The sequence below is a fragment of the Formica exsecta genome, unplaced genomic scaffold, assembly GCF_003651465.1.
Source record: "Formica exsecta isolate Colony F162 unplaced genomic scaffold, ASM365146v1 scaffold222, whole genome shotgun sequence".
Classification (NCBI taxonomy): Eukaryota; Metazoa; Arthropoda; class Insecta; order Hymenoptera; family Formicidae; genus Formica; species Formica exsecta.
This window is the reverse complement of record NW_021849518.1, coordinates 74,541-81,124: the sequence shown is the minus strand read 5'-3', so window position 1 is coordinate 81,124 and position 6,584 is coordinate 74,541. Positions and strand designations below refer to the sequence as shown.

The window sequence follows — 6,584 nt, the reverse complement described above, 5'->3', positions numbered from 1 at the left end:
AAAGTGCGATCATCGTCGAGAATATGCGCGTCAAATAATTATAAAATTCACTCCGGGTTTTTTTTTTGTTTTATCTTTAATTTTTGAGAAATTTATAAAACAAGAGCTCTGACATAGAACTTTTCAAAAATACTGTGCGTCGTAAAAAAGTTTGGTAACTCGAAAATCGCAATAAATTTATTAAGTAGTAATTATTTCTTCGATTACTTTTTATTATATAAATAATAATTATTGTTTGTACTAAATTATTAATAATCTTATATACTTTTGTAATCAATTGAAGAATCGCGCATAAAAGGGCATCGACATCGTTTTTTAACATTCCATTAGGTTATTACATCAATCATAATCAAAAGTATAATTATTTTCTGATTAATGACTGAAATGTTAAATTAATTATGACCGATATAATTATTTCCGCCCCGCTTATTTTCTTTATTAATCATGATTATTGATTACTCAAAAACTGCAAACAGAGATTGCTAATTTGATACATAGTAATCATTGATTTAATTATATTTCGCTCGACTCTGATTGATAATAATGCAAAGATTAATAAAAATTCCAATTCTGAGTTTTATTTTTTTACGTGATATAAAAATATATAACATTTTATATTTTTTTTGGGCGCTAAATCTATATGAAAATCAGTAAATATCGAATTATCGTAATTTTGGAAAACAATCATCTTCCGCGTGAATGACAGTTGTGAGAAATCGATCGCGTCATTCGTGAAATAGTATTATCATAAAAGCAGACGCGTCCTTGACACAGCTACTCTTGCAGCATGACATGCGCTTACTCGGAATTAATATTGAAGCTTGTGAATTTAAGAAGTCGCGCGTGCGATTGTCAGCTCGAGAATGCAGTCGGCATAATTTTCTGCTAACTCTGGGAGATATCATTGAGACTTTGATACGAAAATTTATATGTTTAGAAATATATGATAAATCGGACCGGATATGCGCGCTCAATTCAACGATCTTAAATCAGTTCCGGAACAAGATAATAGACTTATTAATACACATCATATCCATTTTTTTACATTAATGTATCGATAATTCGTTTAACTTATTTCCTAAGTTAATTCGTTTTATCGAGAACTAGATTTGTTAACAAGTATTATGTATTCGAATTGTGTGTGTATCTAGTATGACAGATTAAATATCTTAATAAGTATTATATACGTTATATAAAATTGTTATCAAAATTATATATTCTGTTAAAACCGTTAATAATTGTAAATTATTCATAATTATAAAAACAATTATTTTAGAATATTTATAAGATAATGATTTTAGATGAGAGAAAGATTAAAGAAAATATATTTTATTTAGAACCACGAGAGAGATATGAAGGAGTAATATAATTATTGTTTAAGTGTTTTAAAGCGTAGTTGGAAAATCTATATCTTCATAACTGAGGCAATAACCACATCCATTGTAGGTTCGTAAATATAAAAATGCATTTTCACGTTCGAGGAATGTAAGTTCGGCTGGAATTGCTGTACAAGTTCGGACAGCACGCATTCTGGAATGTACGCAGAAGCCGCCAAACGGCCGCGCACAATTTTCCATTCGATACGTGGAGTAATTACGCGCTTCCGGTTTCCCGGAACAATTACAGTCGAGCGACCATCCGCGACGACGAGCCATCGATTCTCTCCCTCTTTCATCGCGATGAAATGCGAAATAATGTCGGTCTTGTGGCACAATGCATTTCGGAGAATAATGCGAACTTTTTTTACAAGAGACAGCTTTTTAACTGCCGTACACTTTTGTTTTCGTACTCGGAAAAATATTGTCAGTTTCTTTCTTTATATTCTCGGCCATAAATCTCGCTTGATGGTCGCCCGATAAATCGTCAAATGATTATGTCAGACAATAATAATTATTACGACAATTTGAAATATTATTTCTGATAAAGATATGTTTCTTTACCAAGTTCTAAAGTATAAATTTATGAATTAATTGTAAGATAAATTATCGCAAAAATTACACATCTAGCAAATTAGTTTTTTAAAAATCGGATAATATTGTTTGTTAAAATAATAGTATATAATGATAATAAAATAATGATATAAAACATGTGCGTAAAAATTAATTTTAACAAAATTAAAATTAATTATTTCTTCGAAAAACAAATATATTCATAAATTCTCAAAGTCACAATAAAAATTAGAAACTAAAAAAGCTAGATATTTTTAATTTTTTCATTGTCTTCTTGTTCTGTTTGAATAAAGAGAAATACGTCAACTGATAATAAAAGATGTCCATATCTTACCTTACAGAAAAAACGGCATGTCAGTTGTGGTTTTCGTATACACGTGCGGCGAATGTCTGTAACAAAAGAACGATATCTGTTAAAATCGAAAGAACGCAGGCGAGAAATAACAAAGAGATAAGTACATAGAAACGATGCAAGTGTCGAGGTCACGGCAGGTCGACGAATAATACCCTACTTGCGTACCGATCGTGCCTCGTGCAAACTTTACTCTATTCGCCTATTCGTTCCGCGAATCCCGTCTGATTTATGCAACATCGATACGCGCAACAGAGAACTTTTCTCAGAATTTATACCCAGCTTAAATCTCAAAAGTGCCAATTCAAAGCCGCTCGATTCAAATACGCTAAATCGATCGCAGGTCTCCATTCAAAGCGGCTATAAAGTCTTCTATGTATATGCCGTTCTCGTTTGAGATTTACAAACAAAATGCCAAACATGAAATCTTAAAATTAAATAATTGTAGAAGACATATATTTTTGGCTCGTTTTTTTATTTATTTATCAATATTTTTATTTCTTTTATTTCTTAATTAATATGGGCTTTAATGTAATGAGACTGTGTAAGAGAGTGTGTGTGGTTTTAAAAAATAAAATAAAAATTAAATAAAATAAATATTCTTCTTTCTTTCACATACATATACAAGAAAATAATTAAAATATATTTTTGAAAATATGGTTTTTTTTTTTTGAGATGGTAAGCAAAAAGAAAAAAAATAGAATAAGAGAATATTTCTTTCTATTAAACGCGAGTTGATGATGATGCTACACTACTTACATCGTATACCATTTACGAAGCTAATGAGGTATTTCGGCGGTGAATGTTATGTGAAATAACAAGATGAAAGAAATTACCGCGCGCGAGACGAGGTGGAGCGAGACGAGAGAAAAGAACGAGCGGATCGCGATGAATGATATATGTATGCATTTCGTGACTAGGATCATCGTAGATCTCTCCTCTTGCGGCCAGCCACGCCCGAGTCTCGCGACAGAATTTAAAGCTTCTATTTATAAAGAGTGAACGAACGCGATGGCAGCCCCGACACGACGCATCGGGTCAGAATGCACGCACACTCGCACGCAAGCACGCACGCACTCGCGATACGCACGCTTCCGAGATATCCCATATCGTATTAAAGCAGTATGAATTACGGCTGCTTCAATTAAACGTCACGGAAGAATTAATGTAATATACTTTCGAATTTTTCGAAATATTCGCGAAAAAGCAATGGTGGAAGTGATACACACACATAAATCTTCAAGATTTTTTCAAAGTTCAAACCATTGTTTTTCACAATATAACTTCAATAAATTGAGAATTAATTTTTAAAATATAAATACATACATAATAATTCTTACCTCCAATTTCAACTTTACAAATTCTTATTCTTACAGAAAAAGAGATTATTGAATATAACAGTAAAAAAAATTGATAACTTTAATTATTTGTTGTAATACTATCTCTCGTAATATAATAACATAACATAATAAACAATTGAAATAATTTTAATAATTTTATTATTACAGATTTATCAGTTCAAATCACGTTATTTTTTTCCTATAATAAAATCTAGTAAAAACAAAAAAATTTTCGTTATTTTATGTAAATTCTTATCAAACAATTTTTTTCTAATACCACTAATATTATTGTTTCCTTCTTCATTCGTGTTACTACGTAATAACAAAAAAAATTTCGAATGGACTGAATAATTTTACGGAACACGACGTTATTCTCTCGGTGTTTTGTTAACGTTCGTCTCTCGTGGAAATTTCCTTTCAAAAACGGGCCAAAGCAGAGAGGTGGGCTCGTTACGAAGAAGGAGCCCGGAAGTAGTGCACGAGAGTAGTGTGTCTCTCGTTTCGGTGACGCGCGGGTATCTTCTATCTTTTTTCTCTCACGCTCACTCACTCTCTCTTACTCTCATCTTTTTTTTTTTTTTCAAAAACTCTTCCACCCGTGTCTTATTTCCAGCGCCGTCTGCTCTGAAACTGGGCGCCGCTGTGTGTATTCTCGTCCCGTAGGGGATGAAAGAGTGGCGAAAAATAGTAACCCGGCTATTCCTCCTCCTCCTTCTCCCTTTTTCATGCGCCTCAAAGGGTCTTTTGATCAGAGCAAAACCCGGCGACCGATTTTCCAGGATTTCTTTGCATTGTGTCGTCTAGTTCAACCTCTCTCCGCATCGTAATAAAGATCGCAACTATAATTTTCGCGAATAATGGATCCGTTCCTACCAATCACGAAATACGAAAAGAAGCAAAAGGGCTCTCGTATACTCTCATTAATGTCACATAGGAAGATTTTTTTTCCTCGATGACGAATATTACAATCAGAGAAAGAAAAAAATATATATATCACGAGCTCGTTGCTTTCTTTTATTTCAAATAACGTGCCTAGTGTGTCCACGCTAATTTCTTTTGTACACTCGTTTCTCTTGTTATTTGTACGCCTACACGTACGATATCACAACCGGTGACGAGATAAGCCGGTGTAATGACCTGACCAAGCGAAAACAAATGAAGCGAATCGGCGCGTTTTATTAAGCATTCTTTTCGCGCAATGTTACACGATTTATCGGTATAAAATAATTAATAATTTATCGGTAATTCAGCGGAATTTCAGCAACGATTAAAACTTCGAAAGTACATGATAGTGATTTCTAGCCATATACGTTCATCATTATTGTCGCAATTGGAGATTTACATAAATAACATAATGTGTGTTAATATACAGGATGACAAAATTGCCGGATGTTTCTTTTAATCTTTGAAAATACGTGCACATAAAATTAATCTCAATAATCACTAATAACCGAATCTTTTCTACGTATTAATATGGTTTGATAATTATTGTATTTAACTTACATACAATTCATATTACAAAAAAATATAACAGAAAATTATAATTTAAGTGTAATTATTAATTATAATCCGTAATTAAATATTGCACTACAAAAAAGAGTATATAATATATAACAAATAAGATACAATATATGAATTATATAATATATAACTCTTTATATATACATATAAAATCATAGATTTAATGTAATTAAGTTATAAGTTTATATTATTTATTTAATTTTATATTTAAAGTTCTTTTTATATAATTATATATTTTTTAGATATTTAGATTATTTTAATTAAATTTTATTCTATCGCTCGCGTGCGACTTCTTAAATCAATAATTTAATTAGAGTATTCACAGAATTAACTCGAAGACGAGTATTATTGTGTATATCGGTTTTACGAGGGAAAACAAAGAACGGTCTGTAACGATGACAATGCGACAAGGATAAACGCAAGCTGCGTGACTCACGGTTGTCGCCCATCCTCGTTCCTTCGTAGCTTTCGTGCCTTTCTACGTTCGAATTAGCGACTCGCACACGCGTGTGTCGGGGTTTCTCGTTCGAACGAAGCAAGAATCCGGTATGCGTGAAGCACACACGATTCAATTGTACACTTCGCCGAAATGCCGTAGAATTTCTGTCGAGCCGATGATCGTTGCCAGGACTCGCTCATCAGTGATTCATTCAACGATCATATTACACACGTAGTATGAAACGTTTATTTCCACGTATGTATATGTATAGTATGATCAGTAGCGTGTTGCATCTCTAAAGAAAAACGCTTTTACGTCGATACCTCGCAAATGGAACAACCATTCGTTATTCAAGCGTCCTTCGACGATGGTGGAAGCCACCTTCGAGCCGACAAAAGTGACATCTCGGTTATCGATATAATTCTCAGTCAGGGAGACCGTAAGGTCTATTAAACTGTCAGATAACTGACTTATTTTTTGACAAATAAAAACTGATTTGCCAGAGTGCTTGATAAATACACACGGGTTTCCGCGTTTAATCGGACGGACCCATCGCGATTTGTCACGGCCCATTGCACTCGCTTTGCGTCAATTAACGAAAATTAGATTTACGTCACGCCCCAGCGGGCTCGCTCATTCATTTCAGGGTCATCATTCTTGATGTACAAAACAACGGACAATAAAAAAAGTAAACCGCAACCTTGGAATGCGATCGTAAGCAGAAACATCAGACTAACAAAATTAATCGCGATGTTTCTAAAAATATTTTTTACGTGCCTCTATGGCTTGATAATTTATTGTATTTATGACTTAAAATTAATATTATAAATATAATTAAAAACTGTATATTATATGTAATTATAATTCGCAATTATAAATCTTATATTTAAAGAATTAAATTTTATAAAATATAATTTAAAATTATATATTCAATTATATATTCGCACACAATATTATAATTATTTATTAAATTTATATAATTA

The 6,584-nt window shown here is 32.5% G+C and overlaps 1 protein-coding gene across 2 annotated transcripts in view; it reads right to left on the bottom strand.

Annotated features, from left to right (window-relative positions):
* LOC115235424 overlaps positions 1-6,584 on the bottom strand; it is a 67,387-nt gene that overhangs the window by 41,800 nt on the left and 19,003 nt on the right. The window contains exon 2 of one of the 2 annotated variants that reach the window (XM_029807216.1): positions 2,284-2,339. The exons of the other annotated variant lie outside the window; for it this stretch is intronic. The gene's annotated coding sequence lies outside the window, so the exon portion shown is untranslated. The remainder of the gene's footprint in view (positions 1-2,283; positions 2,340-6,584) is intronic. 2 annotated transcript variants of the gene reach the window in all.